The 20614-nt window shown below is 42.6% G+C and overlaps 1 protein-coding gene and 1 long non-coding RNA gene across 5 annotated transcripts in view; one reads left to right on the top strand and one right to left on the bottom strand.

The window, feature by feature from the left end:
• LOC143961004 (uncharacterized) overlaps positions 1-20614 on the top strand; it is a 123788-nt gene that overhangs the window by 40635 nt on the left and 62539 nt on the right. The gene's annotated exons all lie outside the window — the stretch shown is intronic.
• The window catches only part of SPIN1 (spindlin 1), a 121552-nt gene that overhangs the window by 72584 nt on the left and 28354 nt on the right, over positions 1-20614 (bottom strand). Inside the window, exon 2 of one of the 4 annotated variants that reach the window (XM_077470089.1) lies at positions 19457-19585. The exons of the other annotated variants lie outside the window; for them this stretch is intronic. The gene's annotated coding sequence lies outside the window, so the exon portion shown is untranslated. The remainder of the gene's footprint in view (positions 1-19456; positions 19586-20614) is intronic. 4 annotated transcript variants of the gene reach the window in all.

Here is a 20614-nt window from a genome sequence, read left to right as displayed (position 1 = left end):
GATGAAAATTGGTCTTGGCAGGAGGGGGTTTTAAGTGCCCAGTAGGCAAGTGGTTAATGTACATGGGACGTTTTACAAAATCTTCTGAATGATTTAACTTGACAGATAGTAACCAACATTTAAAAACATCAGTTTTGTCGCTTTTTTTCTGCCCAAATAGTCAAAATTTTAAAACACCTGTAAACAAAAAACACAGCTAAACGTAGGTTACCACGTTTACAAGCTGTTACAGCTGTTTGAAATGCCTCTGAACATCCATCCTGAATGCATTTTATTGCTTTCCAAAAAAAAAATGCTTCTAAACACAACTGCTTAGAAACAACCCATGTACTGATAAGATAACAGAAGAGTTCAGGGGCAGCTGAGAAAAATAAAAATGTCCAACTGCTCCTAAACATCATAGTCATTAAGGCTCCATAAATCACCATGAGAAAAATGACAAAATTTAGGAAAGCTACTTTGTTACATTATGAGGAATTTCTACTTTACCCTTTTCTTGGGCTATTTCTGCTAAATCTTAAAACTAAGCTGTGCAAAGAAATTTGCAACAGATCCAGTCTACAAAATGTAGAGATTTAGTTGCAAATAAAGGTTTCATTCCAAGTGGAGAAACTATCTGCTCACTCAGCTGTTTTTCAGCTGTCAAAAGAAAAACATCTGGGCAGTCTGCCAAGTTTTTTTTTTTTTTTTTAACTTGTAACATTGTAACCAAGCTTCCTCCTTAGATCAAAAGGGAAATAACTTCTGTGTAAATAATTAATCTGGGCAGACTGCCAAGTTTTCAACAATGTGTAAATGCAGGAAGTTTAACCACTTAAAAGTCTTCATCTTTTTCTGACACTTTACATTAAAAGCAATATTTTTTTGCTAGAAAATTACTTGGAACCCCCAAACATACAGATTTTAGCAGAGACCCTAGGGAATAAAATGATAACTGCTGAAATATGTTAGGTCACACTGTATTTACCCAATGGTCTTTCAAAAAAAAATTGACATCAATGAATAATAATAAAATAAAAAAAATTAAAAAAATAAAAACGAAACCATAAAGATTAGCCCAATTTTTTTTGGTTTTAATGTGAAAGATGTTGCACCGCGAGAATCATGATCTTCTAAGCAAAAATAAAATAAAAAAATTGTGATTCTCATTTTTAGCCAGAATCGTGCAGCTCTACAATATAGTAAAGTAATTATTAAACACTGAAAAAAGGAAGAGGAAATCTGCGCTACAGTGTATACTCAACGAAAATGTGTGATGCAGCAATTCTAATATATACCCAAAGTGAAATATACATATAAAGACAAAGAAAAAGAAGAGAACTGCGCAATCCCTAATACTTCTATTAGGATGTAAACCACTCTACCTTAAAGAAGTGTATCTTGTGATCTATTGTTCTAACACACCAAACTTATGACTAAATAAACCACAAGACATTACTTATAACTAAATACAGTAAACATATATATTGCCCCTCATAGGTTATGAACCAAAAGGAAAAAAAATGTACAATTCTAAGTCAACGATTCAAAGACAAGAAACATATAAAGTAGAATCAAACAGTACTGAAAATGTATGTGATAACATAAAGTCCATTAAAAGTCCAACTGGAGAAACACCCTGTGTAGAAGGGATCTATTCAATTGTAAAACTTTTCAATCAACGTGAAGTAAAACCAGGTGCACCTCCACCAGACAAGTAATAATAGCCCCTTACCAGACGTCCCGGTAGGGAGCGCTTAATCACAAAATGGGTCTGAAGATGGATCAAACTTGAGCCCTCCAAATGGAACACTTTTACGTAGGACAGGTTAGGAGATACGCTAGTCATAAACCATCCAGCAGGGGAAAACGCTGTTTGAAGCGGGACTCAGATGTGTAGCATTGTAGGATCAAGGAAGGTTCACCATAGGGAGGAAAAGATGCTCCAAATAGTGTAAAATCATTTATTAAAACAAAAATATATAAAAACAAAAATATAAAACAAGAGATGCACTTACAAACATGAAAGAACAATCGGGCATATCATCAAACTGGGCAAGCGTCGGCCGATGTTCTTTCATGTTTGTAAGTGCATCTCTTGTTTTATATTTTTGTTTTAATAAATGATTTTACACTATTTGGAGCATCTTTTCCTCCCTATGGTGAACCTTCCTTGATCCTACAATGCTACACATCTGAGTCCCGCTTCAAACAGCGTTTTCCCCTGCTGGATGGTTTATGACTGGCGTATCTCCTAACCTGTCCTACGTAAAAGTGTTCCATTTGGAGGGCTCAAGTTTGATCCATCTTCAGACCCATTTTGCGATTAAGCGCTCCCTACCGGGACGTCTGGTAAGGGGCTATTACTTGTCTGGTGGACGTGCACCTGGTTTTATTTCACGTTGATTGAAAAGTTTTACGATTGAATAGATCCCTTTTACACAGGGTGTTTCTCCAGTTGGACTTTTAATGGACTTTATGTTATCACATACATTTTCAGTACTGTTTGATTCTACTTTATATGTTTCTTGTCTTTGAATCGTTGACTTAGAATTGTACATTTTTTCCTTTTGGTTCATAACCTATGAGGGGCAATATATACGTTTACTGTATTTAGTTATAAGTAATGTCTTATGGTTTATTTAGTCATAAGTTTGGTATGTTCGAACAATAGATCACAAGATACACTTCTTTAAGGTAGAGTGGTTTACATCCTAATAGAAGTATTAGGGATTGCGCAGTTCTCTTCTTTTTAATTATTAAACACTGCATATGAATAATAACCACTTGCAGCTAGCAGGCTTGATGGTACTTGGCAACTTCGCACAAATGCAGACTTGTTGCAACGCTGTGAACAGACCTGAAAAGCAGATCAAAACGGCATGTACAGAATGAATAAGTCCGACAAGGACAACACCATCCATCCAGGCATAGCAGTTTACCACTTCCTACTTTTATTCATGGGTCATCAAGTGATCTGATATCTGAATATGAATGGCAACACAGGAAGGAAAAAAAAAATAAACAAATTAAACAGCACAGAAATCAAATAAACTGAAATACCTCACCTAGGGCCCCTTTCACACCATAGGCTTGAAAATTACATGCATTGGTGCACTTGCATTCATTTTGAAAGGCACCCCAACAGGTTTCCTTCACAAGTCCAAGTATGCAATGAAATGCAATAATTCTTGATTAAAGGTTATTGGCGCTACCTCCACCCAGTTAGTTCCAATAGCACTCTTTGCTTACTCAAACCTTTTATGTGTATCTATCACCTTAACGTGTCCCCAGGGACTATGTGCATTAAACCCGTGTTCCGTATTTTATCTCAACAACACCCCATATATCCAACACCTAAAACTCAAGGCAAAAACTGATTGCACCCCACTTTATATCACCTAAGTGGAATAGTGCTACTATAGTTTCATCAGAAAGATATACATACAAGAAAAAAATAAAATAAAATAAAATAAAATAAATTAAAATAAAAAGTGATTGGTAGAGGCCTCAGCCGTGGAAAAACCTAACTTCAAACAAAAAGCCAAAAAATACAGAAAAAAACAGAGAAAAACACAGAAAAAAAGGGGGAGAAAAGAACCCCCAACAGTTTTAGTGTTTACCAGTGCCAAACCTCTTCCTAATTGGGGAAGAGAACTATCATATACATTCTTTGTGCTAGTTATTACATATTAAATTCACCAGATCTCCTTATATTAATAAGTATAAAAGGAGGAAGCACAAGGTTTCCTCATGCAATAATATCCAAAAAAAATTATTTTTTTATGCAGTAAACAAAAAATCAAAAAAAGACAAAATATGTGAAAAAGTCCAGTTATATCCAGTGGTCTATACACCAATCCACAAGCATGTGAGAGTGTAAAAGGGTCAAGTGTGCCCAATATATGTCAAAAATAAGCAGTATAAATATCAGTCCACATTGAGTCTTCTATAACCGTATCAATGCAATTACTCCTCTTCAGAATACAGGAAAGGTGACTTTCGTGAGATTGCCTGCGCTTTATTAGTGACTTTCGTGCTCGTTCCCCCTCAAGGATCCCCACTCACCAGATCCATTCACCCCCTAGGGGGTTAAACGCCTGTAATCTGTATCCTGTTTGTCCGAAGATTCCACCATCCAGTTATATCTCCAATAGTTCCTTCTCAAGGTCTTTTAAAGAGATGCAGGTAAGTCCTTATATCCAATAGTAATTTCCTCAAATAGAAGAGAATACCCTCATGGTGTAGTATTTTTGATTATAATTGGGAAAGAAGGGAGAACAAACTGATATTCTTCTTTAAAAAGCAGGTATTTTTAGGAGGCTAATTTCCACAAAAAATATTTTATTACCAAAATATTTTATTACAAAAAACTTTATACAACACTCTGTGCAGAAAAAAAGGGGGTTTTTTTATGCAAGATGCAGTCTAACAATCCATACATCAGCATACACCGTATATAACTTGTGTTATACGGCTCAAAAAGATGTAATATAACAACCCTTTTTTCAGCAAAAACAAGGAGCCAATATAAAATATAAAAAAATAAAAAGTAAAACAGAACAGATGCAATATAAAGCACTGATTCCGGAATGCAAAAAAGGATTTACTTTATATATGTACTAAAAGTTCACCAATTATGAAAAAAATATGAAAATAAAAATCAAAAATGGAAAACAGAATCTCCTACGGTCCTTTGCATAAGTCTGCAGAGTATCTGCACTTATTCCCAAAAAACCCTATTCCCCCAGTGCTACAGTCCCCTTACTACCGTGGGGTTAAATGATGGTCTCCTCTGGGGGCCGTATAACAGGCTTAGTTTGGGTTAGGAATGGAGCTCCGTATGTTAGAAAACCAAAAACGAAAAAACGTTAATGTTAAAAGAAATTTTCAGAACGTTTATCGGGCTTGTTCCCACTAACTACAGCCCAGATATTTAACTCGCCGGTCCGTCGTAGAGACAATTCCCCTGAACGCGCGGCGTGCGTTCCAGGCTGCGTTCCAGCGGATCCAGGCGCACCGGAAGTGACGTGTGTGCGTAATGACGCTGTACGCGTTTCGTCAGAGACGTCCTCAGCAGCGATACCACGCACACTCCCACCTCCGTCCTTAAAGGTGGCCACTCCTCCCATTCACAGGTCTCAGCCAATAGCTGATCTGGATGGGGATTACACGTCTGTTTGTTTATTTTCTATCTACGTACACTTTACCATTCTTATAAATAAAAAGTTTATACTCCAACCACCTCAACCAATAGGCTTCACTGTGTGGTGATATACATTATTTTATTCAAAGAGCTTTTTGGAAATCTTTTTAGAAATGAAGGGGAAACCGGAACTTTTTATCCAATACTCCTGGTTCTGGGATGCTTTGTATTAAACCTATAGCGTTGCAAAGACACACATATTTTTATTTTTATTTAAAGTTTAAGCTCATACAGTTCCACAGACCTCAGAGGTCTGTTTCAAGGACTGTTTAGACGTCCCGCACAGATAGTATTTTGCTTATTTACCTCTGTCTGATATCTATCAGGCAGAACTAAATTGCACATACCAGATATTACCTTGTAAAATTATCTCCGGATTTTTTTCTTTTAAACCAGTATATTTATTTTAGAGGATTGTTTTACCCAGGCGTTTGGGATCTTACCACGCCTGGGTAAAACAATCCTCTAAAATAAATATACTGGTTTAAAAGAAAAAAATCCGGAGATAATTTTACAAGGTAATATCTGGTATGTGCAATTTAGTTCTGCCTGATAGATATCAGACAGAGGTAAATAAGCAAAATACTATCTGTGCGGGACGTCTAAACAGTCCTTGAAACAGACCTCTGAGGTCTGTGGAACTGTATGAGCTTAAACTTTAAATAAAAATAAAAATATGTGTGTCTTTGCAACGCTATAGGTTTAATACAAAGCATCCCAGAACCAGGAGTATTGGATAAAAAGTTCCGGTTTCCCCTTCATTTCTAAAAAGATTTCCAAAAAGCTCTTTGAATAAAATAATGTATATCACCACACAGTGAAGCCTATTGGTTGAGGTGGTTGGAGTATAAACTTTTTATTTATAAGAATGGTAAAGTGTACGTAGATAGAAAATAAACAAACAGACGTGTAATCCCCATCCAGATCAGCTATTGGCTGAGACCTGTGAATGGGAGGAGTGGCCACCTTTAAGGACGGAGGTGGGAGTGTGCGTGGTATCGCTGCTGAGGACGTCTCTGACGAAACGCGTACAGCGTCATTACGCACACACGTCACTTCCGGTGCGCCTGGATCCGCTGGAACGCAGCCTGGAACGCACGCCGCGCGTTCAGGGGAATTGTCTCTACGACGGACCGGCGAGTTAAATATCTGGGCTGTAGTTAGTGGGAACAAGCCCGATAAACGTTCTGAAAATTTCTTTTAACATTAACGTTTTTTCGTTTTTGGTTTTCTAACATACGGAGCTCCATTCCTAACCCAAACTAAGCCTGTTATACGGCCCCCAGAGGAGACCATCATTTAACCCCACGGTAGTAAGGGGACTGTAGCACTGGGGGAATAGGGTTTTTTGGGAATAAGTGCAGATACTCTGCAGACTTATGCAAAGGACCGTAGGAGATTCTGTTTTCCATTTTTGATTTTTATTTTCATATTTTTTTCATAATTGGTGAACTTTTAGTACATATATAAAGTAAATCCTTTTTTGCATTCCGGAATCAGTGCTTTATATTGCATCTGTTCTGTTTTACTTTTTATTTTTTTATATTTTATATTGGCTCCTTGTTTTTGCTGAAAAAAGGGTTGTTATATTACATCTTTTTGAGCCGTATAACACAAGTTATATACGGTGTATGCTGATGTATGGATTGTTAGACTGCATCTTGCATAAAAAAAACCCCTTTTTTTCTGCACAGAGTGTTGTATAAAGTTTTTTGTAATAAAATATTTTGGTAATAAAATATTTTTTGTGGAAATTAGCCTCCTAAAAATACCTGCTTTTTAAAGAAGAATATCAGATTGTTCTCCCTTCTTTCCCAATTATAATCAAAAATACTACACCATGAGGGTATTCTCTTCTATTTGAGGAAATTACTATTGGATATAAGGACTTACCTGCATCTCTTTAAAAGACCTTGAGAAGGAACTATTGGAGATATAACTGGATGGTGGAATCTTCGGACAAACAGGATACAGATTACAGGCGTTTAACCCCCTAGGGGGTGAATGGATCTGGTGAGTGGGGATCCTTGAGGGGGAACGAGCACGAAAGTCACTAATAAAGCGCAGGCAATCTCACGAAAGTCACCTTTCCTGTATTCTGAAGAGGAGTAATTGCATTGATACGGTTATAGAAGACTCAATGTGGACTGATATTTATACTGCTTATTTTTGACATATATTGGGCACACTTGACCCTTTTACACTCTCACATGCTTGTGGATTGGTGTATAGACCACTGGATATAACTGGACTTTTTCACATATTTTGTCTTTTTTTGATTTTTTGTTTACTGCATAAAAAAATAATAATTTTTTTTGGATATTATTGCATGAGGAAACCTTGTGCTTCCTCCTTTTATACTTATTAATATAAGGAGATCTGGTGAATTTAATATGTAATAACTAGCACAAAGAATGTATATGATAGTTCTCTTCCCCAATTAGGAAGAGGTTTGGCACTGGTAAACACTAAAACTGTTGGGGGTTCTTTTCTCCCCCTTTTTTTCTGTGTTTTTCTCTGTTTTTTTCTGTATTTTTTGGCTTTTTGTTTGAAGTTAGGTTTTTCCACGGCTGAGGCCTCTACCAATCACTTTTTATTTTAATTTATTTTATTTTATTTTTTTCTTGTATGTATATCTTTCTGATGAAACTATAGTAGCACTATTCCACTTAGGTGATATAAAGTGGGGTGCAATCAGTTTTTGCCTTGAGTTTTAGGTGTTGGATATATGGGGTGTTGTTGAGATAAAATACGGAACACGGGTTTAATGCACATAGTCCCTGGGGACACGTTAAGGTGATAGATACACATAAAAGGTTTGAGTAAGCAAAGAGTGCTATTGGAACTAACTGGGTGGAGGTAGCGCCAATAACCTTTAATCAAGAATTATTCCATTTATGCAGGTTGTCTTGTGCAGCCTTTGCATATTAGGGTGGCAGCAACCTCATAAAATAAAGAAAGTTCACACTTAATCTTTTAATAAGACAAAAATTAGATAGAAGAATTGTAAACCAATAAAAAACTATATATAACACAAGGGTACAGGTATAAACCAATACCTATAGATATTCCTGCTGATCAAGACCTATTCCATAGGCGCGGCTTTACGTGTATAACTATGCAATGAAATGCAACCTGCCCTATTGTTGGGCTGGTACAATAGTTTATATTGTAGGGAGCATAACCTAACATAACCCTTCACCCACACACAGGCATAACAAAAGGCTCACAAAATGTTCACTGAGCAACCTAGGGTTACAAAAAGGTTCACATATGTTGCCTAGACCCAAGTGCCAACAAAGGGAGTCCGTTTAGCAGCTATGAACAGGTAAGACACCAACCTTTGTTGGTATGAGGAAAAAACCCTAGATCAGGCATTGCAATAAGGCTACATTAGCATCCTTGCGATTAGGTATGTGGAATGAGTGGAGGAGTCCAAAAACTCTGGACTGGGGCAGGACCACCAAGTGTGACTGACGTACCTGATGGAAGTAAAATTCATCCTGGGTCAGATTTTAGGGAGCCAGACGCAGATGAGGGTGCATGGAAGGGAGAGTTTGCGGCCTGCAGCTTTTAACCAGGATCGACCCGTAAGATCGGAAGGAGAGTGAGGGTGCATGGATCCAGATGGGCTGTGAGCCTTCTCATTGGCTGGTAGCAGGTGGAGGATTTCTAGGACTGTCTTGGCTTCTTCCGTGGAGGTCACCATCCTTGGTAGGAAAAAGATAATTTATAGGGGAAGCCCCAGCGGAAGAGGATTTGGTGATTAAGTGCCATTGTGTAGCATCATCAGCCAGCACTTCTGGATGGTGATGGGAGAGAGGTCAGCAAATAGTTGATAGTGGGAGTCCTGAAAGAGATCAGATTTGTCCCAAGCCACCCTAACGGAGTCTTTGGTGCGGTAGTATGTGAATGTTATTACAATGTCGCGAGAGGGCCTTCCACTTTTTTGGAGCCCAGGGCTCTGGGGATTCGATCAAACTCCCGCATATCAATCAGGAAGGTCAGGACAAGCTCTTGAAACAAGGTAGTGGAAGGGAGATGGTCGATGGACTTGGGGAGGCCCCGGGAGGCACACCCTACCTTCCTGGACCTGTTCTCAAAATCTTCCAATGCGCAACAGAGCTGCCTCCAGTTCCTTCCTCAGGTCAGACAAGTTCAGTTTGTGGTTTTCCAGGACAGTCACCACTGCGTCCATCTTCTCCTCCAGAATGTTGGTGCGGGAGCCTATTACCCAACTTCCTTAGCATAATGGGCAGCTAGTCTGGAAGTTGCTACAGGGAGCTCCGATTGAAGCATGATCTTGAATCAGGCAAGCAAGTCGGCATCTACTCTTTAATGTCCCAGATAATCAGGCAGCTGCTCTGTATCCTCGGAGAGCCGCAATGGGAAGGGGTCTGAACTCATGGTTGGGGCCTAATGATGGTGTATGACAGAACTCAACCTGGGACTGACCCGCACCCTTAGCGCTGTATGCATGGGAGGTCATGTTCTTTTTTCCCCCCTATCGGGAGCTCTGGGGATGTAGGAGATCGGGGCGAGGTGAAGGAGTTGTAGCTGTGCCCTTCAGATAGCGAAAAGGCCAGTTTAGCACATGGCCAGCTTGGTTTGCTGCTCGTGTGTGCCTGTTTTTTTTGTTTTTTTTAACCACCTTAATACAGGGCACTCACACCCTCTTCCTGCCCAAGCCATTTTTCATCACTGTCACACTCTGAATGACAATCATGCTACACTGTAACCATGTGAAACTTATTTCACACAAAAGAGAGCTCTTTCTTTTGGTGGTATTTAATCAATTTTTTTGGGAAAAAATAACTTTTTTCAAAATTTGTTTTAGTTTGACAGTAAATTTTGTAAGTAATTTTTCTCCTTCCCTGATGGGCACGGCACCGATGAGGAGGCACAAATATGCCGCACTGGTGGGCACAGATGGTTGTCATTGATGGGCATCACTGATTGCTGGCACAGATTGGTGCCAATTGCAGCCACTGGTTGGCACGATTGCTGGCAGTGGCATTGCTGGCACTTAAATCATAATCAGGGCACAGATGATCAATGTGAGGAGATGCTGCTGATCGGCGCTCCTCGCCTCACACTGACAGAGTGTGAGGAGAGCCATTTACCAGCATCTCCGTGTTTACATGTGACCGGCAAGGTTAACCTCCCTGGTGGTTTTCCAGAGTGTGGCTCGGGGTTAAATTTCAGCACCATTAATGATAACCCTGAGCCACACTCGGGATTGCATTGCAGGATTCTTAAGCGTATACTTACCTTGTCCCCAGGATCCTGCGATGTCCCCCTGCTGTGTCCGTGGGCCCTGTCCTCCCTGATGCCTCTGTCGGGCTCCGTTCCCTGGGAGCGCCATGACGCACGAGAGCGGAGCCCGGCGGCAAATTCAAAAATGTGAAACATAATACATACAGTACAGTGTAATCTCATACAGTAATGTAATCTGTAAAATTATTTCACATCCCTTTTGTTCCCAGTGCTTTGTCCAATGCCCTGCATGCAGTTTTATATGATATATACTGTTATTTCTGCCTGGAAACTGGAGATTGTCCATAGTAACCAAAAAGTGTCCCTTTACGTGGTTTTAGACAAGCTATAAAATAGCGGTAGTAACACTTGCAGAATTGAGCGATAGTGAATCATGGAGAAATTAATTTTATATTATTATATTATAATTTATGATTTTGTGTTTCAAACCTCATCATACACGGGATATCTACTAGACTCTTGTTTGGACAGATTTAAGTGTGTTATTGCTAAAGAAACAGGCCTACAATATAAAAACACCAAATTTCTATGCAAAAATCTGACAATGATATATAATCATATATATGGTATAATCATACCACCAGGTAGGCTACAGAGCCACAGCCCTTTACACAGATCAGGGTCACACAGTGTCCTAGCACCTCATATGACGTCCACACAGAACGAGAGCTGCGACACCCAGCCATCATTTGACGGTGGGTGGGCGGCAAGTGGTTAATGTACAAGAGCCCATTTTGAATGGACTCAAATCGCACCAAAGTAGGGCATGCACCAATTTTGGAACCACACACACACACACAACGGATAGGATGGCACTTTTGTACCAAGTGATCCGATGCAGGAGCTGACTCAAAATAATCAACTGATTATGAAAACAGTCAACTATTTTCATAATCGATTAGTTGGTCTGCATACAGAATGCATTATTTACATAAAGAAATACTAAAGCACACCATCCATACATGTTTGTAAGTGCCTGAGAACTTGTAAATGTGTGAGGAGCAAAGCCTCATGGGACAGTCCTAGGCAGGAAGCCAGTTCTAAAAATGAATTTTTTATTTTTTTTTTTTACTTTGCTATAAGGGAACTCTATACTATACTTTGCAGCTTGCTATTGGGGCACTCTGAAGGCAGGAGGAGCCATAATCCTCGGTGGGGGGCCCAGGAGGAGAATCAGGGCTGCTCCATTGCACAGAGCAGGAAAGTATAACAGGTTTGTCATATAAAAAATAAAATAAAAACCCCACCACACTTTAACCACTTCAGCCCCGGAAGGATTTACCCCCTTAACCACTTAAGGACCAGGCCTCTTTTTCAGACTTGGTGTTAACATGTTTAAAACGTTTTGTTTTTTTGCTAGAAAATTACTTAGAACTCCAAACATTATATATTTTTTTTTTCTAACACTCTAGAGAATAAAATGGCGGTCATTGCAATACTTTTTTCACATTGTATTTGCGCAGTGGTGTAATGGTTAGCACTTTCGCCTAGCAGTAAGAAGGGTCGCTAGTTCGAATCCCAACAACGACACTACCTGCCTGGAGTTTGCATGTTCTCCCTGTGCCTGCGTTGGTTTCCTCCGGGTACTTCAGTTTCCTCCCATATGCCAAAGACATGCTGGTAGGTAAATTGGATTCTGTCTAAATTGTCCCTAGTATGTATGAATGCGAGTTAGGGACCTTAGATTGTAAGCTCCTTGAGGGTAGGGACTGATGTGAATGTACAATGTATATGTAAAGCGCTGTGTAAATTGATGGCACAATATAAGTAACTGAAATAAAAAAATAATAAAAAATAAGACAACAGTAAAATTAGCCCATTTTTTTTTTATATTGTGAAAGATAATGTTACGCCGAGTAAATTGATACCCAACAAGTCGCGCTTCAAAATTGTGACTGCTCGTGGAATGGCAACAAACTTTTAACCTTAAAAATCTCCATAGGCGACGTTTAAAAAAAAATTCTACAGGCATGTTTCGAGTCACAGAGGAGGTCTGCACTGTTTTCATATGTGGGCGCTACTCACATAGCTTCTGTGTGCAAGCTCGTCGGGACAGGGTGTATTTTTTTTTTTTTAAATCAAGTAAAATACATATGGATCACTTTTATTCCTATTACAATAGTAATAGAAAAAAGCATGGCAGGTCCTGTTAAATATGAGATGTGGGGTCAAAAGGTCCTCAGATCTCATATTTGGACTTAAAGTGGGGTGACCCAAAAAAAAAAAAAAAAAAAAAAATAAAAAAAAAAAAAAGTCAGCAGCTACAAACTTAATAAATTGGACACTTACCTGTCCCAGGGTCCAGCGATGCGGGGGGAACGAAACCCCCCCCCCCCCCCTCGTTCCCCGCTCAGTCATTTTTACTGTGGGCACCCGGCTGTGGCTTCACAGCTGGGCACCCAGTGCACATGCACCGTGATATGCCGCACAGTCATCTGGGACACGTGTAATTTGAAAAAATGACATTGTAAAAAAATAAAAAAATGTTCCTTTAAAAGGTATAAGCGGAAGTGACGTTTTGATGTTGCTTCCGCCCTCTTATGTTATAGAGACGAGTGGGGGGCATCTTGGCCTCACTCGTCACCATACCCAGCAGAGGAAAGGAACCGATCACCTCCGCCGCTACTGACGGCTCAGATAAGCGGCGGAGGCCACCATTATCGTACACCCGGAGAGCCACATCTGGCGTGCCCCACCTTAGGCAAAGAAGCTGAAATACATCCGGATGTAGGGACCATTCCCCTTGGTCCAGCATCTGAGGACTTGAGTAGTCCATTTGCCAGTTTTCTACGCCTGGAATGTACACTGCTAACAGCCAGCATGCGCCGCTCTGCCCACCGCAGGATGTGAGCGACCTCCAAGGCTGCAGCTGATCTTGTTACCCCTTGATGGTTGACATATGCCACCACCGTGGTATTGGCCAACTGGATCCTGACCGGACGCCACTGCAGCCTCTGTGATCATGTGGAGAGGCACCGCCTAATCGCCGAAGTTCAAGCACAGTGATCGAAAAGCAGCATTCTTCATGCATCCAGTGATCCTGGACCAACTGTATGCCCCCAAACCCCCCCACCCCCCCACCCCAACCGGTCAGGCTGGTGTCCGTTGTGATCACTGTCCAATGAAGAGGAAGGAACGACTTCCCGAACTGAAGGGCCGGAGACCTCAGCCAGAGCAGGGAATCCGACTAGCTGGCTCATCCGAATTTGACAATCCAGAGATAAGAGATTTGTCCCATTTGGTCAGGATATCCTTTTACAAGACTCGATGTGTGGAATTGAGTTGAGCATACGGTACCACCTCGAAAGTGGCTACCATGAGAAGCAGGACTTGCATGCAAAAACACAGCGACGACCACCTGCAGGACACCAACAACTTCACCACAGCTTGAAGAGTCTGCAGCTTGTCTAAAGGGAGAAAGACTCTTGCCTCTGAGGAGTCCAGAAGCAAGCCCAGGTACTCCAGGTATTGAGTCAACACAAACACCGACTTCTGGAGGTTCAGTACCCAAACTCCTGAAGAGTTTGCATGGCGATTGCCACATCCTCCCTTAATCCTGAGGTGGAAGCTGCACTCAGGAGGTCGTTCAGGCCAAAAGGAGAGCTATAAATTGGTAGTGATCGTCTCCGACCGCAAATCGCAGAAAACTGATGCCCGACGCATATGTGGACATGCAAGTAAGCATGATGTCCAGGGGTGCCAGGAAATCCCCCTGATAGAGTGCAGCAACCACAGAGCAAACTGATTCCATCCTGAACCTTTGTACTTTCACAAAGCTGTTGAGGGCCTAGAATCCCTGAAACCAGGCACCATCACCCGCGCAACAGCAGGTCCTGTACTGCCCCGAACAGGGCTTACCAACGAGCCGGAAGAAGATGAAGGTTGGAGGAAAAAAAAAAAATCTGTTTGGCGGACAAGAAAAACGCCATCTTGTATCCTGATGAAACCAGTTGACAGACTCACTGGTCAGAAAGTAGGGACGTCCGCCGAGTTGTAAACTCCCAAAGGCAACCCCCCATCCGAGAGTCGGGCTGGGGCAAACCTTCACTGCAACAGATTTGCTCGCAGGCGTGCGAAACCAGGGACGCTTTTGTCAGCACACCTTGGTCGGACTGGGAGCGCTTACCTGCCGACCGTGGCGGACGAAAAATACGCTTCTGAGGGGAAAAGGAGGGCCTATGGCGTGGCTCCTTACCTTTCCTGGACTGTGGGAGCCACGTACTCTTACCCCCAGTAACATAATCATGTCATCCAGCAAGGCTCCAAACAGCCTCTCTCCCTGGAAGGGCAGATCTGCCAGTGCTTTCTTCTATGCCTGGTCCGCAGACCAGCATTTTAGCCAAATCAAGCGACGCAACACCACAGCTGATACTGAGGCTCTAGAGAGCAAGGGGGCCATATGTAAGGCCGCATCACAAACATACTTGAGGTTCTGCAGCAACTGGTCCACCAGCTCCACGCAGACCGGGGAAGCCTGTTGCTTCTCCAACTCACGGAGTAACAATTTTGCCCATTCAGTAAGCGTCTGGGACACCAGGGCCACGGCTAACACTGGCCCGCAATGCTGACCCCCAACACCATAACCATGGACCGGGCAATCGCCTTGGCCTTCCGGTCGGCAGGGTCCTTGAAAACAGGGTCCCTTCCACCGGAATCATAGTTACCTTATTTTTACCTTATGTAACGCACCACCCCGTGTCTCGGAACTGAAAAGGCCCACTGTGGGCTTCCCACTCAAGTAAATAGCAAATGTAAATAAACGTATCAAAATAAGTTAGTTAAGGAAACACCTTAGCCGCGTGGGCCGGCTTGTCGGACCCAAAAGGGACGACACCTCTGCAGCTGCCCTCGCTGTATCCTCCATCTTTAGGGTATCCCACACCACTGTGATAAGTGCTCCTACAAGCGCTTTTTCCTGCACTGACCGGAGTCATTCTCTCTGTCCGAACGGTCCTGGTCCGCATCCTCTGAAATGTCAGAACAGTGGCCATCTGCCACAGTGGGACCCGAGTCTGAATCAGATTTCCCCAGTGTTTACACCCCTTGTGCCTGCACGCTCCTTCCACCTTGGCAACAAAAGGACTCCAGGATCACCGCCATAGGCACCACAGGTGCAGGGGAACTGGTTGCCATATCAGGGATGTCTGGGGGAAGAAGCGCCAGCTTCTGACGCCACGCTGACCCACATTCGCCTGTCACCACTTAGGGACCTAAGACAAGTCACACAAAATGTCCACCCTCCTAGCTGCCACAGACTGAGGGGGCCCCCGCAGGACTCCCCACCCTGACCCAGGTACTGCGCTGTGCTGCCGCTGTCCACTCTCCTTTGTGTCAGCCATGAGGTGTTCTGTTTAAAAAGCACGCTGTTCTAGAAAGAAATAGTCACCCAGCGCTAGAGACAAAACAAGCTGAGGCTACTAGAAAATGGCCGCCCCAGCAAAAAAACAAAACAAATCTGGGGCGCTGGGAAAATGGCCGCCGGACTGCCAGAAAATGTCAGAAAGCGAAAAAACTGGCTGTGGCTACCGAAAAAATTTCCGCTGACCGTATGGCGGCCTCCCAACATGGTGCGCACACACTAAATCACCCCACCATGGCCCAAGAAATAGGGAAAAGATGAGCGGACCCCCAACACCCCCACGCAGCCGCCCTGAGGACCCCCAGCTAGGTACGTGCATAGCACCCCCATAGCATGGAAAGGAGGGAAAGGGCCAGGGAGAGAAGAAAGGGAGAGTGAAAGACCCCCTAGTCGACCTCCCAGGAAATGCCCAGCTGCTTCATCCTGCTGAGACAGGTGGTACCATACTTACCCCTCCTGCAGGGACTGCTGGACGCATTCTACGGACAGACCGCTCACCTAAGCAGCACAGGGTGGCTGTCGGCCAGAGCACACTGACACGGACAGCAGTAGCCCGGTCAAATGTGTGCCCCAGAGCATATAGCTCCCTGGCCACCCCTGGACCAGACGGGGCATATCGTGGCTGACCCAGTGCGTAGCTCTGTCACGCTCGATGGCCAGGTTGGTGAGACTACCAGGATCTATATTATCCAGCCTGTCACCTAGTCCTCTCCTGAAGGTGGCAATATAACCCTAAGGTCAAGATGAAGATGCCGTGTCCATCAATGAACGAAAGAGAAAAATGTTTTGCTGTAGCTTGGCAGATCGCCCTAATCTGCCACTCCTTATACCACGGTGATCTTCAGTCTTCTCCTAACGTTGTCTTCTGCGGCGCTGTGTTCTGGGAACTGTGTGTGTCCCAGAACACAGCCGGCCATTCACAAAGCGCTGCGCGACGTGTGCATTCACAGTAGGAAACGGGCAGTGAAGCCGCAAGGCTCCACTGCTTGTTACCCTTAGTTAGAATGGTGGCGCCGGTACCCGAGAGCCGAGGGACATGTCAGCCTAGGGCGGCCGACATCGTGGGTACCCTGGACAGGCAAGTGTGTTTATTAAAAGTCAGCAGCTACAGCATTTGTAGCTGCCGACTTAAAAAAAAATTTCAGCTGGCCCACCACTTTAATAAATTACCTTTTTTTAAAAACTTTACATATTAAGGCCCCTTTCAAACTGGGGCAGTGCGGGTGTCAGCGTTAAAACAGCAATGTTTTTAGCGCTGCTTTACAATCATTTTAGCGGCGATATTCGGCTGCTATTGGGCGATTTTACTCCCCTGCTAGTGGCAGAGAAAGTGTTATAATCACCGCAAAGCACTGCTGCAGCAGTGCTTTGCCAGCAGCATAGCCACGCTGCCCCATTCATGTCAATGGGCAGGAGCAGTATACACACCACTCGAAAGATGCTGCTGGCAGGATTTTTTTTTACCATCGAGGGCTTTCACACTGGAGTGCGAGGAGAAACTCTTTCAGGGCGCTTTGCAGGTGCTATTTTTAGCACTGTAGCTCCTGCAAAGCACCCCAGTGTGAAAGGGGTCTACCTAAATTATACACCACACTTTAAAGGTTATTAGTAAATTTAATCAAAATAATAATAATAATAAAAAAAAAGAAAAAAAAGAAAATCGGCCAACTAATCGATTATAAAAATAATCGTAAGTTGCAGCCCTAAGAATGCACTGCAGATCACAAGAGCAGTGCAATTTGAATGTGGTGCAGGAAACAAATGGGTCATGGCATTTCCAGCACCACATTAGTATGAACCTAGGCTTAATGTGCAAGGTTTAAAATGGGCCCTCTAGGTTTTTTAGCCTTCTATTCAGTTTAACAGGCTATATGAAATGAAAATTGAATACCAAGAAACAATATAAGCTTTCCCAGTTGGCACCATGTTAACCAACACCAGTAGACAAGGAGATTGAGGTGTGCCCAGTACTTTTTGTAGCTCAGTAATAGGAAACCTTTTACCTGTCAAAACAGCAACCAAACTTCATTAAAAAAATTAAAAAAAAAGCTTCTAAATATATGTATGCAGCCCTGTTGAACATTTAGACCCCTTTCACACTGGGGGGCTTTGCAAAGTGCCCAGAAAGAGCCATTCCTCACACTCCAGTAGAAAAAAAAAAAAAAAAAAAAAATGGTCCTGCTAGCAACATCTTTGGAGCAGTGTGTATACCGCTCCTGCCCATTGAAATGAATGGGGCAGCGCGGCTATACCGCCAGCAAAGTGCCGCTGCAACAGTGCTTCGCAGGGGTTTTAACCCTCTCGGCAGCTAGCATGGGGGTAAAACCGCCCTGCTAGAGGCCAAATACCACCGGAACCCACACCGCTCCAGTGTGAAAGGGGCCTAAACAAGACCATAATTCCTCCCTAAAACATAAGGAAACCTTCATTTGAGATCCACTATCCAGTCTTAACAAGGATTTGGTCTCAGATTTCATTATAACCAGAAACACTATACCCCATAATTTAGAACAGGTTGCTTATCCAAAGGGGAATATAAATGCTCTAAAAAGCATTCAGCATCACCTGTGACAATTTCTGGGAATAAGTCTTGGTTTAAATACAAAAAGGTTTGATAAACCTAGGGGAAAAAAAATAAAAGAGAATGTGTGCGTGTGTGTGTGTATATGTGTATATAGAAATCTGAAGAAACGTGAACAGCTATTTGTAGTCACTAGCCTCCTTGTTTCATTGTCTCAGTAAAAATAAAAAGTAAAAGTAGTTGTTAACCCAAAAGTGTAAAGAACTGCTACCCCCTCTAGGCAGGCATAGAACACTGCACGTCTATTATAAAAACAAGGCATGTAAATACCTTTTTAGACCTATCTGCAGGCCAGTCACGTGACTCATAGCCAAGCTATCCCTCTGATGTCAGGCAGGGAGGTCACATGGTCACTCAGCCCCTCCCACAGTAGCCCTGGAGACCAGCCGCAAGTCACATGATGGGCCTGAAGTTAGCGAGTATTTACAAGCCTTGTTTTTATAAAAAGGCATATAGAGAGTGCGCTACGCCTGCCTAAAATAGATGGGCTGACAGCGACAGATTTATAAATTTTTTAAAATTCTAATAGCGGCCGGAGGGCAGACACTAACACAGAACACAGCACTGACAGGCAGGGAGAAAAGGGGACAGAGAAGAGCATGGGATGATGAAGGGACAGAGAAGAGCATGGGATGATGAAGGGACATACGCTGACCACAGTGGTCAGGGCTCAGCAGCCCTGATTATTGTGGTCAGCGCAGAGAGGGGGGATACAGGAAGTGGCAGGACCAGACAATTTTTTTTTTTTTTTTAATTTAGAGAGGGGCAGATTACACAGCACAAGCACTGTGTTGTTTAATCTGCTTTAAGGGAAAATTATATTTTTTTTGGGGTTAAACCCTTTAAGCATCAGAATACCTGAGTCACATTATTAAAAAAATAAAAATAAATAAAATCACCTTTCATGACACTATGCCAACAGTGTGCTTTATTTAATCCCTCCCAGCTGTAAATACCAACCTCTCCATTGGCCAACTGTGCATTCTGGCGGCAGCATGCAAAAGAAGCCACCCCGTGTCCTTTCTTAAAGTGGAACAAACTCAATGACATTTACCTTTGCTTCAGCAGACGGATGCCTGCTAGGCCCCTTGCTAGCGTAATCTCCCCAATTCTTCTGGGTGCTCTCTTGACTGGCCTGTGCAGGATGACATTGCACCCATGCATCCAGAGAAGTGCGGTCAACCTGGAACAAAGGCAATGTGTCGGAATGTAAACTAAGCTACATATGTACAGCTCAGAGTACATTTTACAGAAGACAGAGCAGGCTTATGTTATTGCATGTATCCTCTGAAATAAAGAGCCCAACTTCTTGCAGTTTAATAATAGTTTAGTTCCACTTTAAGTCTCATCTTACAAAGGGGATAAGAGTTATTCAAAGATGAGGTGCCCTGCGAATGGACAAGGGGATATAAAGGGCAGGGTAAAAAAAAAAAAAAAAAAAAAAGGACACTGCCAACTATTAAAAAAGCCACAGCTCTCAAACGCAGTGGGCCAGAAGTGTAGCGTGAACTATACTTTCCAGCTAAACGAAAGTGCGATTTTACAAGAAAGGCCGACACTTTATATTACAGTAAATACAATAAGCAGTTTGCTGAAGAATCTATTGTACTGGGCCACTGAGCGTGGTCCTGGTAACCCGGTGATCATTGTGACCAATCACGTCAGTTGCAAACAATGGCTGTATTCCTAGCCACTGCTTACCAATGTAATCTCTAATTTGCCCTGTACTATGTGACAGCTGTGGTCAGCGATCACAATAGTAAACAACGGCACCTAAATGGAATTGATTGCTTATACAGTGATAACTACAGTGACACCCATCCTGATCACCTCCATAGAGGAGTATTCTCATGGTCTATGGGGAGAGCGTAGTTCTCCGGTGAGAGCAAGGATTATATAATAAAATAAATAAAAATAAAAAAAAGTCACATTGTCCAATTATCACCACACAGTTATCGTGTCACTTTATGCATAATTTATGCTCCTTGAAAGCCCAAAAAGGTACTCCTTGGATTTTGGACCCCTCTATGCATCTAGGCTGTGAAAAAGATTCACACATGTGGTCAGGGCCAGTACAAGGTGTGGGCAGGCATGGCTTCTGCCCTGGGCGCAGTGTGCATGTGTGGAGGGCACCAAGTTGTGAGAAGAAAAATCTGTCCACAAAATCTAGTTGTGACACTTGTACGCCCCCCGTTGCCTGCCTAAATCAATG

Source organism: Lithobates pipiens, unplaced genomic scaffold (assembly GCF_037356315.1).
Source record: "Lithobates pipiens isolate NorthernLeopardFrog02 unplaced genomic scaffold, aLitPip1_a1.2 Scaffold_11, whole genome shotgun sequence".
NCBI classification, from domain to species: Eukaryota; Metazoa; Chordata; class Amphibia; order Anura; family Ranidae; genus Lithobates; species Lithobates pipiens.
Note: the sequence above shows the minus strand (reverse complement) of the source record. Positions and strands in the feature narration are given on the sequence as shown.